A 27422-nucleotide genomic window follows, 5' to 3' on the forward strand; every position below is an offset into this window, starting at 1 on the left:
CCACCTTCTCTTAGGGCTGAACAGTACTCCATGGTGTACACACACCACAATTTGTTAATCTATTCGTGGGCTGATGGGCACTTGGGTTGCCTTCGTGTCATGGCAATTGTGAATTCAGCTATGATAAAATTCTAGTGCAAATGTCCTTTTGACATTTTTACTTTGTACATCCCTGGATTAATAACTTTTTTAAAAATGTATTTTACTTGTGATTTAAAAACATAAAAAATAGGGCGGCGCCTGTGGCTCAGTCAGTAAGGCGCCGGCCCCATATACTGAGGGTGGTGGGTTCAAACCCAGCCCCGGCCAAACTACAACCAAAAAATAGCCGGGCGTTGTGGCGGGCGCCTGTAGTCCCAGCTACTCGGGAGGCTGAGGCAAGAGAATTGCTTAAGCCCAGGAGTTGGAGGTTGCTGTGAGCTGTGTGAGGCCACGGCACTCTACCGAGGGCCATAAAGTGAGACTCTGTCTCTACAAAAAAAAAAAAAAAAACATAAAAAATAGGTTCAGCGCTTGTAGCTCACATACACCGAGGGTGGTAGGTTGGAGCCTGGCCTGGTCCTGCTAAAAAACGACAGCTGCAACCATAAAAATAGCCAGGCATTGTGGCAGGCACCTGTAGTCCCAGCTACTTGGGAGGCTGAGGCAAGAGAATCACTTAAGCCCAAGAGTTTGAGGTTGCTGTGAGCTGTGAAGCCACAGCACTCTATCCAGGGTAATATAGTGAGACTCTGTCTCAAAAAAAAAAAAAAAAAAAAAAACACAAAAAATACATAAATACAGGGGGGGCGCCATTGCTTAGTGGGTAGGGTGCCAGCCACATACACTGAGGCTGGCAGGTTCAAACCCAGCCTAGACCAGCTAAACAACGACAACTGCAAAGAAAAAGAAAAATAGCCAGTCATTGTGGCAGGTGCCTGTAGTCCCAGATACTCAGGAGGCTAAGGCAAGAGAATCGCTTAAGCCCAAGAGTTGGAGGTTGCTGTGAGCTGTGGCGCCACAGCACTGTACTGAGGGCAACATAGTGAGACTCTATCTCAAAAATAAATAAATAAATACTAATAATATATGAATAAATCCCATACTTGCCGTGTATAATGCATTCCTTTATTGTGTACCCGTGTCTTTAGCCCAAACTTTTAGGAAAAATATCTTTCTTCGTAATTTTGTACTTCAAATTTTTATTTGTTTTTTTTTTTTTTTCCCAGTTTCTGGCCGGGGCTATGTTTGAACCTGCCATCTCCGGCATATGGGGCCAGCGCCCTACTCCTTTGAGCCACAGGTGCTGCCCAAATTTTTATTTGTTTTTATTTAGGTACTTATTTTTTGTATGACAAAGGAATTCTGTAAAAATATCAATGAGATTGCTAACTCCCCACTAAAGTGTATGAAGAGAAATACATTACTAACTTGGCCAAAAACGCTTTTGTTGCAAGTTCATCACGAGTTCAATAAAACCGACAACTGTATTTCATGGTACTATATTGCATATGGCTATCGTATTCCTTTCTAGAGTTACACTTTAACACATAAGCAAACATAAACGAATTAAAGATGTTTTTATAGATATGGAATTAGTACTACCCCTGTATGATGCACATCCTTATTTTCCCTCAAAAATTTGGGCAAAAATGTGCACATTATACACAGCAAAATATGGTATATAAAATAAACAAGACCCCCCCACAGTCATCTTTCCTTATTCCTCTTTTGCTGAATCAGAAAAACCAATGACTAGGAAAGGAAACCTGGCCTGGGGAAGTAACCACTTGACTTCCTCTCTCTAGTGGCTTTTGACATTTCTCCCTGCCTTCACTAGCACATCAGATTGTATTTTTTGTTAGCTTTATCAGTCAAAATTCACACTTACTGGGTGGTGCCTGTGGTTCAAAAGGGTAGAGCACCAGCCCCATATGCCAGAGGTGGCGGGTTCAAACCTAGCCCCAGCCAAAAAACTGCAAAAATAAATAAATAAATTCTATACCCTTTAAAAAAAAAAAAAATCCACACTTACTTTTTGAAGCAGGATCTGCAAGGAAAAAAAAAAAAAACTAAGCAAGAAGTGCAGGGCAAATCCAGATTGTTTCAAAGCAAACTAAGCCCAGCACAATGCAAGCTGGTGGCCAAGAGCTCGACTGGCCTTAGGTCTCACCGACATGTCTTTCCGACTCTACCCGTATTGCCTACTTCCATCTCTAAATATACTATTTGTTTATAATTTAATCTCACCTTGCTTCTAAATGGATTTGACTGTGTTCCCGGATGGATTTAAGGCAGCAAACAATCGTTGACCTGACAATGGTAAAGCTGTTAACATATGAACAAAGGTACAGAAATAGCAAGAATGGGAAAGTAATAGTGCTATTTTAAGTATAAACTCCTAACATTTCAAGAGCATATTTAATTTTCAGCAGATACACAGTAGACTTTCTTTTTTTTTTTTTTTAGAGACAGAGTCTCACTTTATGGCCCTCGGTAGAGTGCCTTGACGTCACAGCTCACAGCAACCTCCAGCTCTTGGGCTTAGGCGATTCTCTTGCCTCAGCCTGCTGAGTAGCTGGGACTACAGGCGCCTGCCACAACGCCCAGTTATTTTTTTGATGCAGTTTGGCAGGGACAGGGTTCAAACCCGCCACCCTCGGTATATGGGGCCAGCGCCCTACTCACTGAGCCACAGGTGCCACCCTGCATCCCCATTCTCATTAGAAGCTTCTGACACTTTCATAACCCATTCTCATGACCATAAAAGTATGATAAACCTCTTGACACATACCTGTCTTGCTCTACTGACAAAGGGGTTAAATCATCTTCAATAACAACCTTGAGGCCAACAAAGATGCCTCACACCTGTAATCCAAGCACTCTGGGAGGCCAAGGCAGGTGATACTGCTTGAGCTCAGGAGTTGGAGACCAACCTGAGCAAGAGCGAGACCCAGTCTCTAAAAATAGCCAGGCATTGTGGTGGGCACCTGTAGTCCCAGCTGCTCAGGAGGCTGAGACAAGAGGTTCACTTGAACCTGAGGGTTTGAAGGTGCAGTGAGCTTTGAAGCCATGGCACTCTACCCCAGGGCAACTGAGTGAGACTCTGTCTCAAAAACATAAATAAATAAATAAAATAAAATAACAACCTTGAAAGGCAGCATCCAAGAGTTTAGAGCTCATATTTGGAATCATTCACATCCTGGTTCAAATTCCAATTATGTGCAGCACCTGTAGCTCAGTGTGTAGGGTGCCGGCCACATGCACCGAGGCTGGCAAGTTCCAATCCGGCCCAGACCAGCTAAAACAACGACAACTACAACAAAAAAATAACCAGACATTGTGGCAGGCGCCTGTAGTCCCAGCTACTTGGGAGGCTGAGGCAAGAGAATTGCTTAAGACCAAGAGTTTGCAGGGAAAATTGCTTGAGCTCAGGAGTTAAGAGACTCGCCTGAGTGAGAGTGAGACCCCAACTCATGAAAAAAATGGAAAAACCCATGGGCACCATGGTGAGTGCCTGTAATCCCAGTGGCTACCAGAGGCTGAGGCAGCCAGATGCCCTCAGCCCGAGTCTGAGGTTGCAGTGAGCTATGACTGCACTCTGCTCAGGGGCATAGGGTGGGGCTCTGTCTCAACAAAAAATAAAAAAGAAATAAAAGAAATAGCCACAAATAACTGCAAATCACTGGGCAACGAGAGTATGGTACTGGTACAGAAAATATGCATTAGCTTAGCTATTCATGATTGTCTGCCACAAGAAATACAGATGTGATCTAACAACACTTGTGTCTAGTACATTCCAGATGTATTGCAATTGCTTCCAAGAAAGCCCTACTCTGAATGTGACTTAACACCAATGGCTCCATTAAGCCATTCTCACCTCTTCAAGGCTGATTAAAGATAATCACTACATCTCCCTTCACACTCACATTTTCCATGTTAATTACTCCCAGGTATTTAGTGAATCTTGCTACAGAGTAAGAGAAGATTTAAACAAGTGTCTTTTTTAAAGTTTCCAGTAAAATGATCAGAAAAAAACAAATTGCCTGTAATCACAGTACTCTGGGACCACTCCACCAAGGACAAGTGAGACTCTGTCTCAAAAAAAAAAAGAAAGAAAAGAAAACATAGCCAGGCATTGTGGTGCGTGCCTGTAGTCCCAGCTACTCAGGAGGCTGAAATAAGAGAATCGCTTGAACCCAAGAGTTAGAGACTGCTGTGAGTTATGACACCACAGCATTCTACCAAGGGTGACAAAGTGAGACTCTGTCTCAAAAAAAAAAGAAAACACAAATTATAATAAAAATAGCTGCCATTCATGACCATGTGTCAGCCCTGTGCACTGCCATATTTAATTTTCACAGCCACTCATTTTACAGATTTTTTTTTGAGACAGAGTCTCATTTTGTTGCCCTGAATAGAGTGCCATGACGTCATAGCTCACCATGAGGTCAGAGCAACCTCAAACTCTTGGGCTTAAAGGATTCTCTTGCCTCAGCCTCCCAAGTAGCTGGGACTACAGGCACCTGCCAAACACCTGGCTATTTTTAGAGACGGGAATCTCCCTCTTGCTCAGGCAGGCCTTGAACCAGTGAGCTCAGGCAATCCACCAGCCTCAGCCTCACAGAGTGCTGGGATTACAGGCATGAGCTTTCGTGCCCACCCCCCATTTTACAGATTGAAGATAGTAAAGCATAGAGAGGGGAAGGAAATTGCTCAAGGTCATCACTACAAAGTCACCAACTTGCTCAAGGGCAATTCTGAAATTCAAACTCATCTGTCACTAGTTAACACTACTCACTTTTCAGTTATTTACAATCAAGCAACCTGGGAGAGATTGCCCTCACTCCCCATACAAGGTCAAATTCCTCTGGGTAGACGTCCCTTGTAGCATGGTCCTCTATAACTCTGATCTTGAGAATAAAAGATTATTCTGAGAATAAAAAACATCATTAAATATTGAATGAACATTTATCTTCTCACCAAACTGTTAAACTCTGGACAACACAGTTCCTCACTGTTCTTGTTTCTTTGAACTCTTTAGCCTCTATCACAATATCAAGCATGTAACCAGTCCTTCATATGCATTGACACTAATTGAATGAATAAATGGAGAAAAGCAGCATTCAGAAATACTTAGTGGCTTAGGACACTGCACTAATGAAGCACAAGCCGCTTTGGGACTAGAAGATAATCTCCAAACATAAAACCTCACGGGGGTGAGACACAGCAGCATCTACACTTTTGAAGGAGGGCAACATGAGGGATGGGCTCAGCCACCATCTCTGGAGTCCTACCGCCTGGGTCAAATCCTGCTGAGTGACCCTGGGCCACTTGCTTATCCTGTGTGCCTCAGTATCCTCACCTACTATGTGTCTAACAGCAGAGCCTAATTCTACATGACTATTGTGAGGCACAAACAAGTTAATGCATGAAAAACAACTAGACTAAAGCCTGCCTCACAACAAGCACATAATAATTTCTGTTAATGTTTGCTACTAGTTTAAAAAAAGAAAAGAAGTACAGTTTGTCATTCCCCCACCTCCCCCTCCCACCCTCCACCCCCACCCCTCCACCCCCACATGAAATAAGCCCACTAGACATGGATGTTTAAAGGACACAAAAGTTAAGGAATAAGGGCTTTGTTTTCCTCTGGTCATTTAATACAAAAACCCATTAAGGTAAAAAGATAATGTAGGCTGGGCCCAGGCACTCCTAGCACTCCGAGAGGCTGAGGTGGGCGGATTGCCTGAGCTCACGAGTTCGAGACCAGCCTGAGGAACAGCAAGACCCCATCTCCAAAAAACAGCCGAGTGTGGTGGTGGGTGCTTGTAGTCCCAGCTACTTAGGAGACTGAGGCAAGAGGATCTCTTGAGCCCAAGAGTTTGAGGTTGCTGTGAGCTACATGCCACAGCATTCAATCCCAGAGTGACAAGTGAGACTCTGTTTCAAAAAATAAATAAATAAACAATAATTAAGATAAAAAAATAATATAATTACACCAATGATTCATTGATCCCATCTATAACCTTGGGTTTCTGGAAAATCTTGCTTTCAAATCTGAAATCATGTGATTCCAAGCCAATATGCTTCTTAAATTAGATCAAGAATTCAAAATTATCATCTGTGCAATAAAATGAGTCTATTTTTTTTTACTCTAGGTATATATTAAGCAAATAAGTTGGAAAAAATTCTAAATATGAATTTGATACAAAGATTAAAATCTCAAATTTGGCAGCCTCAATTCCATCCCTTTTAAAATTGCTTTCCTAATAGAAAATATAAACTCTCTCAATTTCATATTTTATCAGCTATCCTGCAATTTAAAAAATGATATTAAGGCAGGCACGGTGGCTCAAGCCTATAATCTTAGCACTCTGGGAGGCTGAGGTGGGTGGATCACTTAAGCTCAGGAGTTCAAGACCAGCCTGAACAAGAGTGAGACCTCCATCTCTAAAAATAGCTGGGTGTTGTGGCCGGTGTCTATAGTCCCAGCTACTTGGGAGGCTGAGGCAGGAGAATAACTTGAGCCCAAGAGTTTGAGGTTGCTCTGAGCTATGACACCACAACACTCTACCCAGGGCAACAAAGCAAGACTCGGTCTCAAAAAAAAAAAAATCTCAGAGGACACCTCCAAAGTACTTTCCAAATAACTGCATAAAAATTTCTATTCAATAACAGTATTTAGAGCCTGTTGCTCTGAGCCTGTGCAGGTCACCATGCTGAGTAATGTAGGCAACTGTAACACACTCGTATCGACCTGGACAGGATGCTGCTGTGAATGGAGTTTGCAGGATTGGAAATCCTCTTCTAGGTCAGTCATTGAATGCTTTATTGTTTTAGCTCTTAAAAGTTTAGGTGCAAGGGCGGAGACAAGATGGCTGACTGAAGCCAGCTTTCCACAGAGGCTCCTGTCCAGAAGGAGAGTTAAAGGACAGAAATTTAGCAAGTAACCTGACGGATTAGAGCTGCGCCAAGAGAGAAGGTTGAAGAACGCACATCAACCCTGCTGAGGCAAGCTGCAACCCCAAGGATAAAAACAAAAGGTACAAAATCCATCACCAAGCGGACGGGAGTCCCCTCCCCCATGAAAACGGCTCAGAGTACCCCATAAACAAATGAGCAGAGTTCAAAAGTCCTCCCATTATACTCCACAGGAGAGACCCTCTAAAAACTGGACCTACTTCCCCTGCTAGGGTGCCATGGCGCTCTCCTGCCAGGCATAAAACTGTGTAAAACTGTATATATTCTCTACCTCCAATTCTGAGCTCCCAGCACTCCCCTCCACTGTCACTCTGAGGTCTGGAGGCCTGTCCCCCAGGAGTCCAGATTCTTGGGTGATTTCTCGAGGGGTGTGGACAGGGCCTGGACTGAGGCTGGTCAGTGCTGATTCTGCCCCACATGAGTGAGGAGAGGACAGTCGGCTGAGAGGGAACCACTCCTAAGCGGCGGTGCCCTGAGGGGCAGAGCAGCAGCCGTTTTTGGCAATAATAGGGCTCACCCCTGGATATTCTGGAGTCACACCCCCTGTCTCTCTGGGCAACAGAGGCCGGGTATCTTCTCAGGTGGCAACCACCGGGGGAACTGATCTGGAATGGAAACGCAGGCCCCGTGAGTAAAGGGTTTGCCTGAGGCGGTACCAGCCTGGGTGGAGCTCGGGGACTACAAAATGCATGAGCAGCACCGGCTGACTCCCAGGGCGGGGCTGACCTAGAAGACCGCTTTACTGAGCCTAAGATGCACCCGGCCCCCAGGGGATCATCTGTAGAGGACGCCAAGAGCCAAATAACCTCTGAGCAAGATGATTTGCAGCTGGGGAACAGACCCTCGGGCGATTCGTCCACAGGTGTTCCTTGCAGAGAAAGAGCCCGAGCCCATGATGATCCTTAGGCACACATTGTCTAACACTCCCCTCACCTGTCTTGTGCTGTGCCAATAAAAGGCTACTGTGGAGGTTGTTCGGGGCTATCCTGCAAGCAAGGTTAGCCCACCTCCTGCAAGCTTGTACTTCTAATCCGCGTCCCGCCTGGTTCCTTCCTGCCGTAATCGAGTCCAGGGCCACAGGGGCCACTAGGGGCCAGCAGGACACAACAGGACACCAGGGACTTGGACCAAAGGAGAAAGTGACACTCGGAAGTTTGAGACCTTTGGTAGATAGTGGGAGGAAGTCCAAAGGGAAACTCTGCTCAGGGCAAGTGGGACCTTTGGCCAATCTAGAATCTAGGGAACCTCACTCGGAATAAGTGAGCCCAAAGACATTTAGAGAAAACAATGGGTAACTTCCTGTTTGGGGAGTCTCGAGAATTAGAACTGAGGAAGAAAGCGATGTTCAAACAGAATTTGAAAATGAGGAGAACAGTGAGGTTCAGAGAGAAGCTGGACCTAAAGAGAACTGAGAATCAAGAGCATATGATACAGACACAAATAAGCAAGGAATTACCTCTGTGGCCATTATGGCAGCTCAGAATAAACAGTGGGAAGACGGGTTGAATAGTCTCACAGTTAAAAATGCTAACACAGCCCTCCACACAAGGGTTTGTCCCGGCATGTACGCAGGTGCACGCCTGGCAACAAGAGCACCTTGAGTCAAGTCCATCTGTTGAGCCCACTGAACCCACAGTGGGCCATCCTCCCCTCCTGCCCACAGGCGGTGGGAAGTGTGGGTGGGGAGCAGCAGTGGCAGTGGCAGCAGAGCGCGAACCGGGGACTGGGTAGGTGACCTCCCCGCCTACATTCCCTGAGCTCGGGGACCCGCCGCCTCCTCACGCCCCAGCCAGGACCAGGGGATGCTGCGAGTGGCAGAGTCGCTGGGTCTGTGGCGACCCCTAGTCCCAGGGATGGTGCGGTCATGGACACGGCGGGAGCCATCCAGGCCGGTCCAGGAGTGCCAACCTCGGCAGGATGGGCAAGCACTCTGCTCTCAAAAATAAAAAAATAAAATAAAAATAGTTAAAAATGTTAACATAAACCCCAACATTCCCCTCAGTGCCTCCCTATGTAGATGATCCATCTGTGACTTCTGTATGAAGGCTGTGTTAGAAGGGCGTAAAACCGACTTTAAGTGGGAAGACACTTTGGGGCTTTTTCTGGTTACAGTCACTGATATTCCTCCCAATCCGCAACACCCTCAAGGGGGCCAACATTTTGATCACCATATGCTCACCTTTGCAGGTATAAAAGATTTGAAACAGGCCATAGCACAGTATGGTATGCAATCCCCGTTTTCTAGAGGTCTGTTACAGGGGCTTGCACAAGAGCAGTGGCTCATTCCTTATTACTGGGACACAATAACCAGAACTGTTCTTGAGTCTGGACAGTATTTACAGTTCAAAACCTGGAGGAAGGAAGAGGCTGACCTGATGAGTTGCCAAAACCAGCAGAGAGGAGTCCCTATAACATCAGAACAGCTCACTGGTTCTGGCCAGTGGCTGGAGATTTCCAATCAACTTTAGTACGATGACATACCCATAGTCCAGACAAGGCTGTATTGTCTTAAGGCCTGGGAAAAGGCTCAGCTCCTGGAGATATCTCTAAATCTTTTATTAAAATAATGCAGTCGGGGAATGAACCCTATACTGACTTTCTAGCCCAACTAAAAACTGCAGTCGATAAGGCCATTGCCCAGCCGGAGCCGTTAGAAACATGCTGTTCCAAACTTTAGCATTTGAGAATGCTAACTCTGAGTGTCAAAAGGCCTTACGACCTTTGAGAGCACAAAATGCTCCCTTAGAGGAATATATACAGGCATGTGCTGATATAGGAACAGAATTCCACAAGGCAAATTTGCTTGTGGCCACTTTAAAAGAAAAGGACAATCCATACCGTCCTTGATGTCATAACTGCCCTTCTTGTTCCAGGATACACTTACCTCCCTTTCCAGAGGGAACCAACCCTAGAGGAGAAGCATCAAATCAGATATGGCAGATGGATGTGACCATTGTCTCATCCTTTGGTAGACTGAAACATGTTCATCATTCTATAGATACTTTCTCTCACTTTTCTTGGGCTACTGCTTTAGCGGGAGAAAGGACTCACCATGTCATTCAACATTTGTTAGAGTGCTTTAATATTATGAGTCTCCCTAAATCTATTAAAACTGACAATGCACCTTCTTATTCTACTCACAAATTAAATACCTTCCTATCTTTTTTGGAATATTCACTTATCTCATGGCATTCCTTACAATTCTCAAGGACAAGCCATTATTGAGTGACATCATAAAACATTAAAAGATATGTTAGATAAATAGAGAGGGGGTGAGGATATCCTCCCCTTAAATAATAGTCCAAAGTATATGCTCACTAGAGCTCTTTTCATGCTCAATTTTCTGAATCTCAGCAACGATGGAAAGACAGCTGCAGAATGCCATTGGACATTTCTCATTCATCCACCATCCTCTCCAAAACAACAACCTATTGTTTACAGAAAACCTGACATGTCAGAGTGGAAGCCTGGTTATGTACTGCATTGGGGTCAAGGTTTTGCCCATATTATTACAGAACACCAAGAGAAGCGGTGGTTACCAGCCCACTGGATTAAGCCTCGACACGAACAGGACACCGTCCCAGCACCTTAACAAATTTGTTTTTATTAACTTTTCTTTTATTCACAGGATTTTTGGAGGCTAGGTAATTTCATAATAGGGAAACCTTGGATCAATCTCCTCTGTGGGAACTCTAGCTACCTCTCCCATATCACCGTCCATCTTCAGCAGGAAGCAGTTAAGAGCGGTCAGCGTCCTATTTCCCTAACGGGCAACTGGAGCCTCTATGCAGAGCAGGAAGATTGATACAGGATTTCATTATTTTGGGCTGAATAACAAGCCCCAGGTAAGCTTAGTATGCATCTTTTAAACCCTTGAAGAGTAAGACAACAAAGACCTTGAACAGCAGACTTGGAAGTAATGGTAAATACTGCTATCGGCTAAGGTAAGAGAATTTCACTTGTTGGATTTATATCTGTTTCAGTTGGGCATCTGATCTTTACTTAAAGTTATACTGCTCTTTGGAAAGGGTCTGAGTTCGGTACAGCCCTTTCTCCACCTAACGTAACTTCAGGTGGTGGTTAATACTTCCCATGGAAGAGTCATAGGCCTATGGGTCAGCCCGTAGCACGTATTTGGGTGGTGGTTAGCACAAAGGGGACATGTTTTCCCCTATGCCTAGTTTGGCTAAAATAGTTTCCCTTATGCTGGGATTAGTTCCATTGGTGTAATTCTGTGTTATGCTTATATGCCCTTTCGTTTCTTTTATTTAGTAGGAGAGAATGCTCCTGGGAGAGGAGAACAGCTGAAATAACCAGCGACAGACTTTCTTCCTTGCCTATCCAGAAATATCTTAGAGGAGGAAAATGTAGAGGATGCCAAGAGCCAGATGACCTCTGAGCAAGATGATTTGCAGCTGGGGAACGGACCCTCGGGCGACTTGTCTGCAGGTGCTCCTTGCGGAGAAAGAGCCCAAACCCATGGCGATCCTTAGGCACACATTCATTGTCTAACACTCCCCTCACCTGTCTTGTGCTGTGTCAATAAAAGGCTACTGTGGAGGTTGCTCGGGGCTATCCTGCAACCAAGGTTACCCTGCCTCCTGAAAGCTTGTACATCTAATCCATGCCTGGTTCCTTCCTGCGGTGTTCGAGTCCAGGGCCACGGGGGCCACTAAGGGCTGAGACAATCATCAGTCTAGACAAAGGAGGGCAGGAGGCAAAAACTGACAGCTAACCATGCTGCAAATATAAACCTGCAACTGCAAAGACAGGGCCTGAGGTGCAGGTTCTGTGAACTCAAACAGCTTCTCTTCTGCAGGGGAATTTAGCTGGGACAGAAACAAATTGCAAAAAGTTGTTCTGTTCAGTCAGTATCATCAATCAGGGCGGGGCTGGAACTGAGTGAACACCCCTCAGCCTCCATCAAGCACCCGAGGTTGTCACGCCTCACCTCCCCCTGCCGGATAGAGGCAGAGAGCAGCAGGCTGGCTGAGGAGACATAGATTTCCTTGTGATTCAGGCAGGTGCAAACTCCTGGAGTATCTGCTCATTGGAGGCAACTGGGTCACAGCCCTGCGGGGTTATCAGTGACTGGGATGATAGACGTGTAACGTGTGGAAGGAGGCATCAACCATCCCAGACTAATCTATTTGCTGGGTGAGTCCTCCTGACCTCACAGAGCACCGGAGCAAGTCATATTTGAGTTGTCAGCACACCCCTGCAATCTAGTTGCCAGAGACCTTTTAAACTCTTCCACCTGAGACAGGTTCTGACTGAGACAATTGATTTGGACCTTTTGAACTGAGCCAGTCACCCAAGGACTATCCAAAGTGGTACCCTGAGTATGTGGTTGTGGGAAGCTTTGATTTTCCTTTTCCAATTGTTGCCTGTAGGGGGAGCAGGGTGACTTAATTACTGTTATTTCTCCACAGCTGAGACTTCAACCCAGAGTAACTTTTTCACTAGGGTCAGACAGAGACCAGGTGAAAACAAGACAGAGCCACTTAGCCCACCACACCAAACAGGTCCCCAGTTTCTCAGGCGATAGTACTGTACGGGTCCTCGGCAAAGCTCCAGGGAAAAAATCAAACGGTGTAAAATAATCATGGGGTGGAATCAACAGAAAAACTCTGGAAACATGAATAACCAGTGTAGATCAACACCCCCAAGCAAAGATATGGCGGATGTAACTGAAGATCCCATTCATAAACAGATAACCAAGATCTCAGACATTGAATTCAGAATTTGGATTGCAAACAAGATTAATAGAATAGAGGAAAATTTGGAATTAGAAATTCAAGCAGCAATTCAAAAGTTGGAATTACAAATTCGAGGAGAAATTGAAAAGTTGTCTTAAGAATTCAACAAGTTTAAAGACAAACCCACCAAAGATTTTGACACGTTGAAGCAAGAATTTGCAGTCCTCAAAGATCTGAAAAATACAGTAGAATCCCTCAGTAACAGAGTGGAGCAAGCAGAAGAAAGGATTTCTGACACTGAAGACAAAGCTTTTGAACGCTCCCAAACTCTCAAAGAGGAAGAGAAATGGAGAGCAAAAATGGATCATTCTCTCAGAGAGCTCTGGGATAATTCAAAGAAGACTAGTATCTGCCTCATTGGAATCCCTGAAAGTGATGAAGTGGCTTCGCAAGGCACAGAGGCCCTTCTCCATGAAATTATGAAAGAGAATTTTCTAGACATGACAAGACATTCTGAAATTCAGATAGCAGACAGTTTCAGAACCCCAGCACAACTCAACTGGAATAAAACATCCCCCAGGCACATCATAATTAACTTCACTAAAGTTAATATGAAGGAGAATATTCTGAAAGCAGCCAGACTAAGAAAACCATTACCTACAAAGGGAAGAATATTAGAATGACTGCATATCTCTCTGCTGAAACTTTTCAAGCCAGAAGAGAGTGGTCATTGACTTTTAATCTCCTAAAACAAAATAACTTTCAATGCTGGATCCTGTATCCAGCTAAACTGAGTTTCATTTATGATGGAGTAAATAAATAATGACATTCACATGTTAAAGAAATTTGCCATAACCAAACCAGCTCTTCAGGATATTCTCAGACCTATCCTCCATAATGACCAGCCAAATCCTCTACCACAAAAGTAAACTCACTCAGAAACTTTTGATCAAACTCCAATTTCCACAGTGGATTAAAAATGTCCACTGGACTTTCGAAAAACTCGATACCCAAAATTTTATCAGACTTACCAATATTCTCCATTAATGTGAATGGCTTAAACTGTCCTCTAAAGAGGCACAGGTTGGCTGACTTGATACAAAAACTCAGGCCAGATATTTGCTGCATACAAGAATCACATCTTCCCTTAAAAGATAAATATAGACTCAGGGTGAAAGGATGGTGACGCATATTTCAGGCAAATGGTAATCAGAAAAAAAGCAGGTGTTGCAATTCTATTTGCAGATACAATAGGCTCTAAACCAACAAAAGTAAGGAAGGATAAGAATGGTCACTTCATATTTGCTAAGGGTAATACTCAATATGATGAGATTTCAATTATTAATATTTATGCACCCAATCAGAATGCGCCTCAATTTATAAGAAAAACTCTAACAGACATGAGCAACTTGATTGCCTCCAGCTCCATAACAGTCGGAGATTTCAACACTCCTTTGGCAGTGTTGGATAGATCCTCCAATAAGAAGCTGAGCAAAGAAATTTTAGATTTAAAGCTAACCATCCAACATTTGGATTTAGCGAACATCTACAGAACATTTCATCCCAACAAAACTGAATACACATACTTCTCATCAGCCCACAGAACATACTCCAAAATTGATCACATCTTAGGTCACAAGTCTAACCTCAGTAAATTTAAAGGAATAGAAATTATTCCTTGCATCTTCTCGGTCCACCGTGGAATAAACTTGAACTCAATAACAAGAATCTGCATACTCATACAAAAACATGGAAATTAAATACCCTTATGCTGAATGATAGCTGGGTCAGAGATGAGATTAAGATGGAAATTGCCAAATTTTTGGACAAAACAACAATGAAGACAGGAATTATCAGAACCTCAGAGATACCGCAAAGGCAGTCCTAAGAGGGAAATTTATAGCACTGCAAGAATTCCTCAAGAGAATAGAAAGAAAGGAAGTTAACAACTTAATGGGATATCTCAAAAAATTGGAAAAGGAAGAACATTCCAACATCAAACCCAGTAGAAGAAAAGAAATAAGCAAAATTAGACCAGAATTAAATGAAATTGAAAACAAAAGAATTATACAACAGATTCAGTAAGTTAAAAAGTTGGTTTTTTGAAAAGGTCAATAAAATAGATAAACCTTTGGCTAACCTAACCAGGAAAAAAAGAGTAAAATCTCTAATTTCATCAATCAGAAATGACAAAGACAAAATAACAACACACTCCTCAGACATTCAAAGAATCCTTAATGAATATTAAAGAAACATTATTCTCAGAAATATGAAAATCTGAAGGAAATTGACCAATACATGGAAACATGTCACCTTCCAAGACTTAGCCAAAATCAAGTGGAAATGTTGAACAGGCTTATATCAAGTTCTGAAATAGCATCAACCAGACAAAAATCTCCCTAAAAAGAAAAGCCCGGGACCAGATGGCTTCATGTCAGAATTCTACCAAACCTTTTAAGAGGAACTAGTACCTATATTACTCAACCTGTTCCAAAGTATAGAAAAAGAAGGAATACTACCCAACATGTTCTATGAAGCAAACATCACCCTGAAAAGACCCAACAAGAAAAGAAAATTATAGACCAATATCACTAATGAATATTGATGGAAAAATATTCAACAAGATCCTAACAAACAGAATCCAGCAACACATCAAACAAATTATACATCATGACCAAGTCGGTTTTACCACAGGGTTTCAAGGCTGGTTCAATATACGTAAATCTATAAATATAATTCAGCACATAAACAAATTAAAAAACAAAGACCATATGATTCTCTCAAATGATGCAGAAAAAGCTTCTGATAATATCCAGCATCCCTTCATGATCCGAACACTTAAGAAAACTGGTATAGAAGGGACATTTCTTAAACTGATAAGAGTCCATCTACAGCAAACCCACAGCCAATTTCGTATTGAATGGAGTTAAATTGAAATCATTTCCGCTCAGATCAGGAACCAGTCAAGGTTGCCCATTGTCTCCACTGCTCTTCAACATTGTAATGGAAGTTTTAGCCATCGCAGTTAGGCAAGAAAAGGAGATCAAGGGTATCCATATAGGGTCAGAAGAGATCAAACTTTCGCTCTTCACAGACGATATGATTGTATACCTGGAAAACACCAGGGATTCTACTACAAAACTCTTAGAAGTGATTAAGGAATAAAGCAGCGTCTCAGGTTACAAAATCAACATTCATAAATCAGTAGCCTTTATATATACCAACAATAGTCAAGCTGAAAAAACAGTTAAGGACTGTATTCCATTCACAGTAGTGTCAAAGAAGATGAAATATTTGGGAGTTTATCTAACAAAGGACATGAAAGATCTCTATAAAGAGAACTATGAAACTCTAAGAAAAAAATAGCTGAAAATGTTAACAAATGGAAAAACATACCATGCTCATGGCTGGGAAGAATCAACATTGTTAAATGTCCATGTTACCCAAAGCAATATACATTTTAATGCAATCCCTATTAAAGCTCCACTTGTCATACTTTAAAGATCTCAAAAAAATAATACTTCGTTTTATATGGAATCAGGAAAAACCTCAAATAGCCAAGACATTACTCAAAAATAAAAACAAAGCAGGACGAATCACGCTACCGGACCTCAGACTATATTATAAATCGATAGTGATTAAAACAGCATGGTACTGGCACAAAAACAGAGAGGTAGATGTGTGGAACAGAATAGAAAACCAAGAGATGAACCCAGCTACTTACCGTTATTTGATCTTTGACAAGCCAATTAAAAACATTCAGTGGGGAAAAGATTCCCTATTTAACAAACGGTGCTGGGTGAACTGGCTGGCAACCTGTAGAAGACTGAAACTGGACCCACACCTCTCACCATTAACTAAGATAGACTCTCACTGGATTAAAGATTTAAACTTAAGACATGAAACTATAAAAATACTAGAAGAGAGTGCAGGGAAAACTCTTGAAGAAATTGAATATTTTATGAGGAGGACCCCCCCGGGCAAGTGAAGCAGCTTCAAAAATACACTACTGGGACCTGATCAAACTAAAAAGCTTCTGCACAGCCAAGAACACAGTAAGTAAAGCAAGCAGACAGCCCTCAGAATGGGAGAAGATATTTGCAGGTTATGTCTCTGACAAAGGTTTAATAACCAGAATCCACAGAGAACTCAAACATATAAGCAAGAAAAGAACAAGTGATCCCATCTCAGGCTGGGCAAGGGACTTGAAGAGAAACTTCTCCGAAGAAGACAGGCTCATGGTCTACAGACATATGAAAAAACGCTCATCATCCTTAATCATCAGAGAAATGCAAATCAAAACTATTTTGAGATATCATCTAACTCCAGTAAGATTAGCCTGTATCACAAAATCCCAAGACCAGAGATGTTGGCGTGGATGTGGAGAAAAGGGAACACTTCTACACTGCTGGTGGGAATGCAAATTAATACATTCCTTTTGGAAAGATGTTTGGAGAACACTTAGAGATCTAAAAATAGATCTGCCATTCAATCCTATAATTCCTCTACTAGGTATATACCCAGAAGACCAAAACTTACATTATAACAAAGATATCTGTACCAGAATGTTTATTGTAGCCCAATTCATAATTGCTAAGTCATGGAAAAAGCCCAAGTGCCCATCGATCCACAAATGGATTAATAAATTGTGGTATATGTACACCATGGAATATTATGCAGCCTTAAAGAAAGATGGAGATGTTACCTCTTTCATGTTTACATGGATGGAGCTAGAACATATTCTTCTTAGTAAAGTATCTCAAGAATGGAGGAAAAAGTATCCAATGTACTCAGCCCTACTATGAAACTAATTTATGGCTTTGATATGAAAGCTATAACCCAGTTATAACCTAAGAATAGGGGGAAGAGAGAGAGGGAGGGGAGGGAGGGGGGAGGATCGGCGGAGGGAGAGTGATTGGTGGGATTACACCTACGGTGCATCTTATAAGGGTACATGTGAAACTTATTAAATGTAGAATATAAATGTCTTAACATAATAACTAAGAAAATGCCAGGAAGGCTATGTTAACCAGTGTGATGAAAATATGTCAAACGGTCTACAAAACCAGTGTATGGTGCCCCATGATCGCATCAATGTACACAGCTATGATTTAATAATTAAAATAAATAAATAAATGGCGTTTTAAAACAGAAAAAAAAAAACAGTATTTATTTAAGTGGGCCAGCAACAGTGATCCAATTAAACAGTGATTCATCCTGAAAGGTCCAAGCCAATGTTCTCATCAATTGACAGAATTCCATGTACCTAAAGTGTGCCTGTATTACCTTTCAAAATTTAATTAAAAGTAAAAGATGTAGGGCTGGGTGAGGTGGCTCACACCTGTAATCCTAACACTCTGGGAGGCAAAGGAGGGTGGACTGCCTGAGCTCACAGGTTTGAGACCCCCACCCCCCCACGAGCCAGAGGGAGAACTCGTCTCTAAAAATAGCCAGGCATTGTGTGGTGGGCACCTGTAGTCCCAGCTACTCAGGAGGCTGAGGCAGGAGAATCACTTGAGCCCAAGAGTTTGAGGTTACTGTGAGCTGTGATGCAATAGCATTCTAAGGAGGGTGACCAAGTGAGACTCTGTCTCAAAAAAAAAAAAAGTAAAAGATGTAAACATTTCCAGACCCCCAAGGATTCTGAGAGGATTGCGAGGAGCAGTGCTTCTCAATTTGGGGACGTGAAGAAGGCAAGATGTACCCAAATCACATATAACCAGGGGAGCGGGGAGGAAGCTTGATTAGTTCCCATCTATTAGGTACAGTGTAAGGAGATATGACACACTTTCTGGGTGAAGATCCCAACTACAACTCAGACTTTGCACTTTGCTTTATAACCACAAATAATGTAACTTAATTATATGTACCCTCATATTAACCCAGAATAAAAAACAAAACATCATCATACCCCACCACCTCTCTCATCACCACCACAATGGTCCCACACTGGGAGCATACTGCATGCCCCCTCAAGTGTGCCAATGACGGAAAAGATGTTGTTTAAACCACTGTTCCAGAGGATAGGGTCTGTACTTCTGCAATCCCCACAAACCACACCCTTTGGGTTCTTCAAACAGCCCCTTGGTTCAACTCTCCTGGCTCTTCCGCAGTTCCTCTCACAGTTGGGCCAGATCCTGAACCTCCTACCTCAGGCTCTCTGGGCTTCATGTTCCCTCAGCCTTGCTCCCACCCACCTCACCAACCAATGCTCAGCTTGCACTCATGCTTCAGGTCTTGGTTTACAGAGGCCTTCCCTGAATACCCACTACTAATGCAGATTCCCCAATAATGGTCTATCCTTTGATTTCTCCTGAGACTTTGTCACAGTTGGCATTATTTTATTATTTATCTATTAATCTATTTTCTTGTGTATTGTCTGTCCTCTCAAAAGTCCCATGAGGGCAGGAACTTTGTCCAAATTATTTATAATTTATAACCCTAGCACTTAGCACAGTGCCCAATAAATAAGGAGTAAATTAAATCTGATTGAATAAGTTCCAGCTAATGTTCTCTGTTTCTGCATCAGCATCAAGTTTCTAAGCAGCCTCGCCACCTGGAAGGGGAGGATGGGCTTAAGAATGGCATATCCACCTGTCCACCAGCCCACTCAAAAGCCCACTCACTTCATCATTCATCCTGTGACAAGGTGAGGTGGAAGCATTTACCTGCAACAGCCCAGAATGGGATGCTTTCAAGATCACTTGGCAGCACCCGTAGCTCAGTCGGCAGGGCACCGGCCACATACACCTCGGGTGGCGGGTTCGAACCCGGCCCAGGCCTGCTCATCATACAACCAAAAAATAGCCAGGCATTGTGGTGGGCGCCTGTAGTCCCAGCTACTTGGGAGGCTGAGGCAAGAGAATCACTTAAGCACAAGAGTTGGAAGTTGCTGTGAGCTGTGACACCAAGGCACTCTATCCAGGGTGACAGCTTGAGACTCTTGTCTCAAAAAAATAAAAAAAAAAATTTAAATTATTTTAATTAATTAATTAAAAGACCACTTGATCCCCTCTGTTGTTTTCTATCTTTCCTTCCTACCTAATCCTTCCAGATTATGGATGGTGAGACTGTAGAATGATGTTAAAATTATGCCAGTAGAAAGTCAAAACAGCAACCAAACAAAAGAAAAAAGATCATTTATTATGTGCCAGACACTGTGCAAAGCTTGCAAGATAGATTACCACATCTAGTCCTCATGACAGCCCCACCGCAGGTATCATGATTACTCCAATTTTACAAATAAGGAAAAGGTACCCAAGGTACGCAACCAGTAAGTGAAAAAGCCAGGATTCGGACCTAGCTAGAAGGACTCACACACAATACTCCCTACATCTAACATGGCACCCAAGCCTCCTTCTTAGAAATGAATGCCTAAAAGATAGCAATAAAATGGTGGTGCCCGTAGCTCAGTGAGTAGGGCACCAGCCACATACACCGAGGCTGGAGAGTTCGAACCCAGCCCAGGCCAGCTAAACAACAACAACTGCAACAAAAAAATAGCCAGGCATTGTGGCAGGCACCTGTAGTCCCAGCTACTTGGAAGGCTGAGGCAAGAGATCACTTGAACCCAAGAGTTTGAGGTTGCTGTGAGTGTGACGTCACAGCACTTTACCTAGAGCAACATAGTGAGACTCTGTCTCAGAAAAAAAAAAAAGATAGCAATAAAGGTTAGGCACTCAGGCCTGTAGTGCCAACTATTTGGGAGATTGAAATAGGAGGATCACTTCATCCCAGAGCTTTGAAAATGCAGTGAGCTGTGATCACATCACTATATTTCACCCTGGTGAAAGAGTAAAATCTTGTCTCTAAAAAAGAATAAAATAAAATTTAAAAAGACAGGAGTAAATGAAGAATACCAACTAATAAATTGAGTCATAAACGGCTCAAATGCTTTAAGGATTGGGGCCAAGGCAGATATCTGCCTGTATGAACCTGGGAAAAGCCAACAGCCAGACACCTGAAAAAGACTTTGTCATTTTCAAAAGGAGGTAATACTGAGAGAAGCATCGGGCATTCACATGATGGATCTGCCTAGGGTCCTTAGTTATAAAGGGCCACAATAACAAGTCAACCAAATAAGCACACAAGAGCCTATTGTGTGACAGTTCAAGTTTTCTCTCTCTGTCACTCAGCTGGAATTCAGCGTCATGATAGCTCACTGCAGCCTCAGACTCCTGGTTCCATCGGTTCTCCTGCCTCAGCTCCAAACTAGCCAGGACTGCAGGCACGTGTCACCATGCCCAGCTAAAAAAATTTCTTGTATTTTGTACAGATAGGAGTCTCATTATGTTGCCCAGGCTGGTCTCCAACTCATGGCCTAAAGTGATTTTCCACCTCTGCCTCCCAGGGTACTAGGATTACAAGTGAGCCACCACGCCCAAGGGATACACACACACACACACACACACCTTTTTTTTTTAAGGATTAAGGAACACTCCCTGAGTTCTAACACCTAAAGAAGTCAAGACACAGATATGAAAGAGGTCACTTGTAATGAAGTGCTCATTGTACATGCCTAAAGAACTTGCACTGATCACAGGGCTCCCAAAAAAAGAAGGGAAAGGGACTTCATAGAGAAGGCAGGGCTTCCACTCACAGTAGGCCTTGATACTCACACTAAGACAAGTAGAGCAAACAGGACCAGGTTAGGGTGATTAAGAAGCAGTAATGATTTGGGGAGAAGGGAGGGACTCAGCGCCCAGGAGCAGAGAGCCTGAATTGGCAAGGAGGTCCACCTACAAGAGCCAAGTGGCCAAACTCAGGCACAAAGCATCTTTTTCTATTCTCTCACTCAAAACCAACCAACACAGAAGACTTCTGTGAACAGATGTGAGGGGATTTCTCCCATCCAACAAAAAAGCAATCAATTCTACAACAGAAACTAGCTGGGTTTCCACTCCAATCCCAACACTATCTACCCGGAGAGTGTGCCAGATCCCAAAGGTTGAGGCTCCGTCGCACAAGAGTACTCCCTACTTCTGATGCCAAGTGCAAACCTCAGGTTGTTTTGCTTGTGTTTCTGACCAGTGAGCTATATATCAGGAGTCCTATGACACCTCCCTCAGGTTTGATTAATTTGCTAGAGAGGCTCACATTCCTCAGGGAAACCCATTTACTGGTTTATTATAAAGGATATTACAAAGAATGCAGATGAAGAGATGGATAGGGTGAGGTGAGGCATGGTGCTCCATGCCACTCCCCAGGAACCTACGCGTGTTCCGCTATCTGGAAGCTTCCCATCCCCCATTCCTCTTGGACCTTTTATGGAGATTTCATTGGACAGCCATAATTGGTAACTGTGTAGAAATGTGATTGGACAAAAAGGGTATAATCCAGGCGTGGCGCCCATAGCTCAGTGAGTAGGGCGCCAGCCATATACACTGAGGCTGGAGGGTTCGAGCCCAGCCCGGGCCTGTCAAACAACGATAACTCCAATAAAAAATAGCCAGGTGTTGTGGCAGGCACCTATAGTCCCAGCTACTCAGGAGGCTGAAGCAAGGGAATCACTTGAGCCCAAGAGTTTGAGGTTGCTGTGAGCTGTGACGCCACTACACTCTATTCAGGGTGACATAGTGAGACTCTCTCAAAGGAAAAAACGGGTACAATCCAATAATAATAGACTGAGCAGGGAAAGTCAGTAAGGGCTATCTGTGCAGATTCTTCTTGGCCTTGTGATGCAGCATTCCTTCCCCCAGGGTACAGGGTATGACCCCCTCTAAGATAAATCAGACAAGGCAAGACAGAGAGTATCTTTATGGAAAGGAGGGAGATTAGCCTTGGAGAGAAAAAGGAGCAGGTGAAAAGAGGGCAAGAGAAGGTCAGAGAGAGATTCTGTTTCCTGAGCCTGTTCCTGAGGCCTAAAGGACCCCAACATTATAACAAGAGCTATGGGAATTATGAGCCAGGAACAGTGGATATATAAATACGTTATCTATTTATAACATATCTGTGTATCTACATATCTCTCTCATAGTATCATAGGCGGTAATAAGCATTTTAGGATAGGAAAGATTCTGAAGGATAAGAGAAGGAATATGGACTTCTATCCTGATGGAAGGTAGGAATGGATAAGTAGAAGTCTGACATGATGGTGATGAGGGACCTGTGATAGGTTGGAAGATGGATTGCCAGGCAGAGCATTACAGGCCATCACCTTCATCAGGGGCTACTGGAATGTACCAGCCAGGGGAATAGCTCCTGAACTCAAGTGGGCAGCAGGAATGGAAAAGCAGCTTAAAGACAGGAAGCAGAGCTGAGGTTTTCTAGGCAGTGAAATGATTATATGTGATGCTACAATGCTGGATACATGGCATTGCGCATATGTCGAAACCCTTAGAACAGTGGTTCTCAAACTCCCTAATGCAGCGAGCCTTTAATACAGTTCCTGTGGGTCACGATTCACAGGTTGAGAACCATACCTTAGAACATGCAACACCGGGCGGCACCTGTGGCTCAGTCGGTAAGGCGCTGGCCCCATATACCCAGGGTGGCGGGTTCAAACCCGGCCCCGGCCAAACTGCAACAACAAAAAAATAGCCGGGTGTTGTGCCGGGCACCTGTAGTCCCAGCTACTCGGGAGGCTGAGGCAAGAGAATCGCTTAAGCCCAGGAGTTGGAGGTTGCTGTGAGCCATGTGACACCACGGCACTCTACCGAGGGCGGTACAGTGAGACTCTGCCTCTACAAAAAAAAAAAAAGAACATGCAACACCAAGAATGAACCCTAAAGCAAACGACGGGCTCTGGGTGACAATGACGTGTCTGCGCAGGTTCATCGATTATAACAAATGAACTACTCTGGCACTCACAATGAGGAAAGTACTCTGTACTTTCTGTTCAATTTTGCTGTGAATCTAAAACTGCTCTAAAAAATAAAGACTATTAAAATAAATAACAGGAAGAAGCTGGACTTGGGGCATGATGGAGAAAAAGGCATCAAAGGTGACTCACAGGCGGGTGACTGGAAGAAGCTTGGTGACCCAAGACTGGGGAAGTCGGAAAGGGAGGCGTGTTTTTAGAGGTGAGAGAAAAAGCAGCTGAGTTGGGCTGGCAACATGGTAGGATGATGGAGGACAGTCACAGAGAGCCATCTTCAGGCAGCTGGAGAACAGCTTAGGGCTGAGATAAGAAAAGGGGAATTGGTATGCAGACAAGAGAAAAAATTCAACATGAAATGTTTCACTTTTAAACTGAGCAAGAAATTCTCTTTTGGGCGGCGCTTGTGGCTCAGTGAGTAGAGTGCTGGCCCCATATACGAAGGGTGGCAGGTTCAAACCCAGTCCTGGCCAAACTGCAACAAAAAAATTGCCGGGCATTGTGGTACGCGCCTATAGTCCCAGCTACTCGGGAGACTGAGGCAAGAGAATCACCTAAACCCAAGAGCTGGAGGTTGCTGTGAGCTGTGTGATGCCATGGCACTCTACTTTGGGTGATAAAATGAGACTCTGTCTCTACAAAAAAAAAAAAAATTCTCATTTAAAAAAGGGAAGAACGGCCGGGTGTGGTGGCTAATGCCTGTAATCCTAGCACTCTGGGAGGCCAAGGTGGGTGGATTGCCTGAGCTCACAAGTTCAAGACCAGCCTGAGGCAGAGGGAGACCCTTGTCTCTAAAAATGGCCGGGTGTTGTGGTGGGCACCTGTAGTCCCAGCTACTTGAGAAGCTAAGGCAAGAGAATCGCTTGAGCCCAAGAGTGAGCTATGACGCTACCAACGGCACTCTACCAACGGTGACAAAGTGAAACTCTGTCTCAAAAAGAAATAAACAAGGGTGGTGCCTGTGGCTCAATGAGTAGAGCGCCGGCCCCATATACCGGAGGTTGGTTAAGACCCGGCTCCGGCCAAAAACTGCACAAATAAATAAATAAATAAACAAATAAAGAAGAGCATTGCAACACGCTGGAAATAACACTCCTTTCAGAACCCCAGCTGTCTGTGTCATGATGACCCACTGATGGGGAGCAGTTTCAGTTACTTGTAAGAATAGGAACCATCAGGAATTATGTAGGAGCTACTTGTCAAGTTCACATCTACCCAAAGTGACATCAGTCCAAATATAAAGATGTGGCACACAATGTAAGGTACAAACAAGAAGAATCTTTACTTCCGGTTTTTTTTTTTTTTTTTGGAGACAGAGTCTCACTTCAGTCACCTTGGCATTGTGTGCCATGGTGTCACAGCTCACAGCAACCTCAAACTCTTGGACTTAAGCAATTCTTTTGCCTCAGCCTCCCAAGTAGCTGGGACTACAGGCGCCCACCAGAACACCCAGCTATTTTTTAGAGACAGAGTCTCATTCTTGCTCAGGCTGGTCTTGAACTCCTGAGCTCAATCTACCCACTTCAGCCTCTCAAGAGTGCTGGGATTACAGGCGTGAGCCACCATGCCTGGTGAAGACTTTACTTCTGAGGAAGGGGCACCCACCCCCCAAAATGCACAGGAAGGACATAGTGCATGGGAAGGGATGGCTATTCCACGCAAATCACCTGCCTGTGAATTCATATTCCACCATTTGCCAAGGGAAATCATTTAATCTCTCCATGCGTCAGTTTCCTTATCAGTAAGTTTCCATCCCTCCTTTATGGATCTGCTGTAAAGACCAAATGAGCAAACCCAGAGGCATGTGCCCAGCTCTCACTGTACCAGACCTTGTCACTTTGGATGCTCTGTCTGGGACTTTTGCAGGCCCTCTAAATGCTGAGGTGCCTTCCTCATGTGAACATGCAGCATTTATTCCTTTAAAAACAATCTTCTCGGCTGGGTGCAGTGGCTCCCACCTGTAATCCTAGCACTCTGGGAGGTTGAGGAGGATGGACTGCCAAAGTTCAGGAGTTCCATACCAGCCTAAGCAAGAGCAAGACCCTGTCTCTACTAAAAATAGAAAACCATACCAGCCTAAGCAAGAGCAAGACCCTGTCTCTACTAAAAATAGAAAAACTTAAGCAAGATGACAGCTTGAACCTAAGAGTTTGAAGTTGTTTGAGTTATGATGCCATGGCACTCTACTCAGGGTGCCAGAGTGAGACTCTGTCTCAAAAAAAAAAAAAAAATTTCTCTTCAAGCATCTTTTTTTTCAGACAGGATAATATTTAGAGAACAGAGTATTTTAATCTATATGCTATAAAACACATGTAAAGCCACACTGTGGCCATTCACTGCAAGTGTCAGATCATTTACTCACAGCTTCCCAGTGCCTCCCCTTGATCCAAGAAGCCTATGGTTGAATCACATAGAAAGTCCTTTAAAGGTGAGGGAATAGCCTGGCAAGGCAGACCTGTAATCCTAGCACTTTGGGAGGCTGAGGCCAGAGGATCCCTTGAGGCCAGGAGTTCAAGACCAGCCTGAGCAAGAGCAAGACTCCCTTCTCTAGAAAAAATGGAAAATTTAGCCAGGCATGGTGGTGAGCACCTGTAGTCCAGCTACTTGAGAGGATGAGGCAGGAGGATTGCTTGAGCCTGGAAGTTTGAGGATGCTATGAGCTATGATAACACCACTGCACTCCAGCCTGGGTGACAGAGTAAGACCCTCTTTTTTTTTTTTTTTGACACAGTCTCACTATGTCGCCCTGGGTAGAGTGCTGTGGCGTCACAGCTCCCAGCAACCTCAAATTCTTGGGCTTAAGCGATTCTATTGCCTCAGCCTCCCAAGCAGGTGGGACTACAGGTGCCTGCCACAATGTTCAGCTATTTTTTTGGGCAGTTTTATCATTGTTGTTTAGCAGGCCCAGGCCAGGTTTGAACCCACCAGCTCCGGTGTATGTGGCGAGTGCCCTAACCACTGAGCAACGGGCATGACACAGACCCTCTTAATTAAAAAAAAAAAAAAAGGAATAAATGCCAAAGTTACCATTCTTAAGTTCTTATTTGCCAGCAATACTGACCACAGTTCAAGAATAGCTGACACGTGTCACTCTACAGACTCAGTTTGGCAACATTCTCAAAACAGAAGTCACAATTTTTTAAGGTTTCCCAACCAGCATCCGGTCTGTGCCTGGTTGTAAATCATTACATAGGTTTCCCGGAATAGAAACTTTCCTGTGTGTTTGGACAGACGGAGCTCAGTTTTTCAGGGTCTGATAACCCAGAAGACAAGAACCCAGAGCTATGGTAATGGTGCCCCCCCACCCCAGGTGATGACTTTTGGGGATGGCAGGAACCGCCTTCTCACCAGCTCTCCCAAGCACCACTCCACAGTAAGAGCTGCTGTATCTGTAAAAAAGGGGAAGATAATTATGGTGTGGTGGAAAACTGTGTGTGTTTATATTTGTATCTTCCAAGGAGTGCAGGTTCCCTACACAAAACACTCTTTGTTTTGCCCTGTACTTTAATGGATGTGGGTTCATAAGTCTGACAAAATGGGATGGGATGAAATGGGATGTAGCCACAGTTACAGAGGGAAAGACTGGAGCTCAGGGAAAAGTAAGGGGGAGGAAGTGAGGGGCAGGGATAAGATGGGAGGAGGGACAGGATTAATTAATGTCTGAACCTCCACATGGTTACTCCTCCGCTAACCTAGTCAAACCTCCTGAACTAGCAAAACACCTGGTGGGAAGCATTTCTCCATCAGTTAGGGAAGGGGTGGAGTCTGTATCAGGGTGACAACAGCATAAAAGACCACGAAAGGCCTCCCCAAACACCCCAGAGAATTAGCAGAAAACCGGGCAGGGCTTGATACGAGGAAGAGGGACCCAGAAAATATCTGGGTTGAAAGGCAATGTGTCCTTCTTCCCCAAAAGTAATTAAAAACAGTCTGACTATACTATT

At 43.8% G+C, this 27422-nt stretch overlaps 1 protein-coding gene across 5 annotated transcripts in view; it reads right to left on the reverse strand.

Moving 5' to 3' along the window:
* SNX10 (sorting nexin 10) overlaps nt 1-27422 on the reverse strand; it is a 105635-nt gene that overhangs the window by 63638 nt on the left and 14575 nt on the right. Inside the window, exon 2 of one of the 5 annotated variants that reach the window (XM_053609623.1) lies at nt 23614-23781. The exons of the other annotated variants lie outside the window; for them this stretch is intronic. The gene's annotated coding sequence lies outside the window, so the exon portion shown is untranslated. The remainder of the gene's footprint in view (nt 1-23613; nt 23782-27422) is intronic. 5 annotated transcript variants of the gene reach the window in all.

Source organism: Nycticebus coucang, chromosome 11 (genome assembly GCF_027406575.1).
Source record: "Nycticebus coucang isolate mNycCou1 chromosome 11, mNycCou1.pri, whole genome shotgun sequence".
NCBI classification, from domain to species: domain Eukaryota; kingdom Metazoa; phylum Chordata; class Mammalia; order Primates; family Lorisidae; genus Nycticebus; species Nycticebus coucang.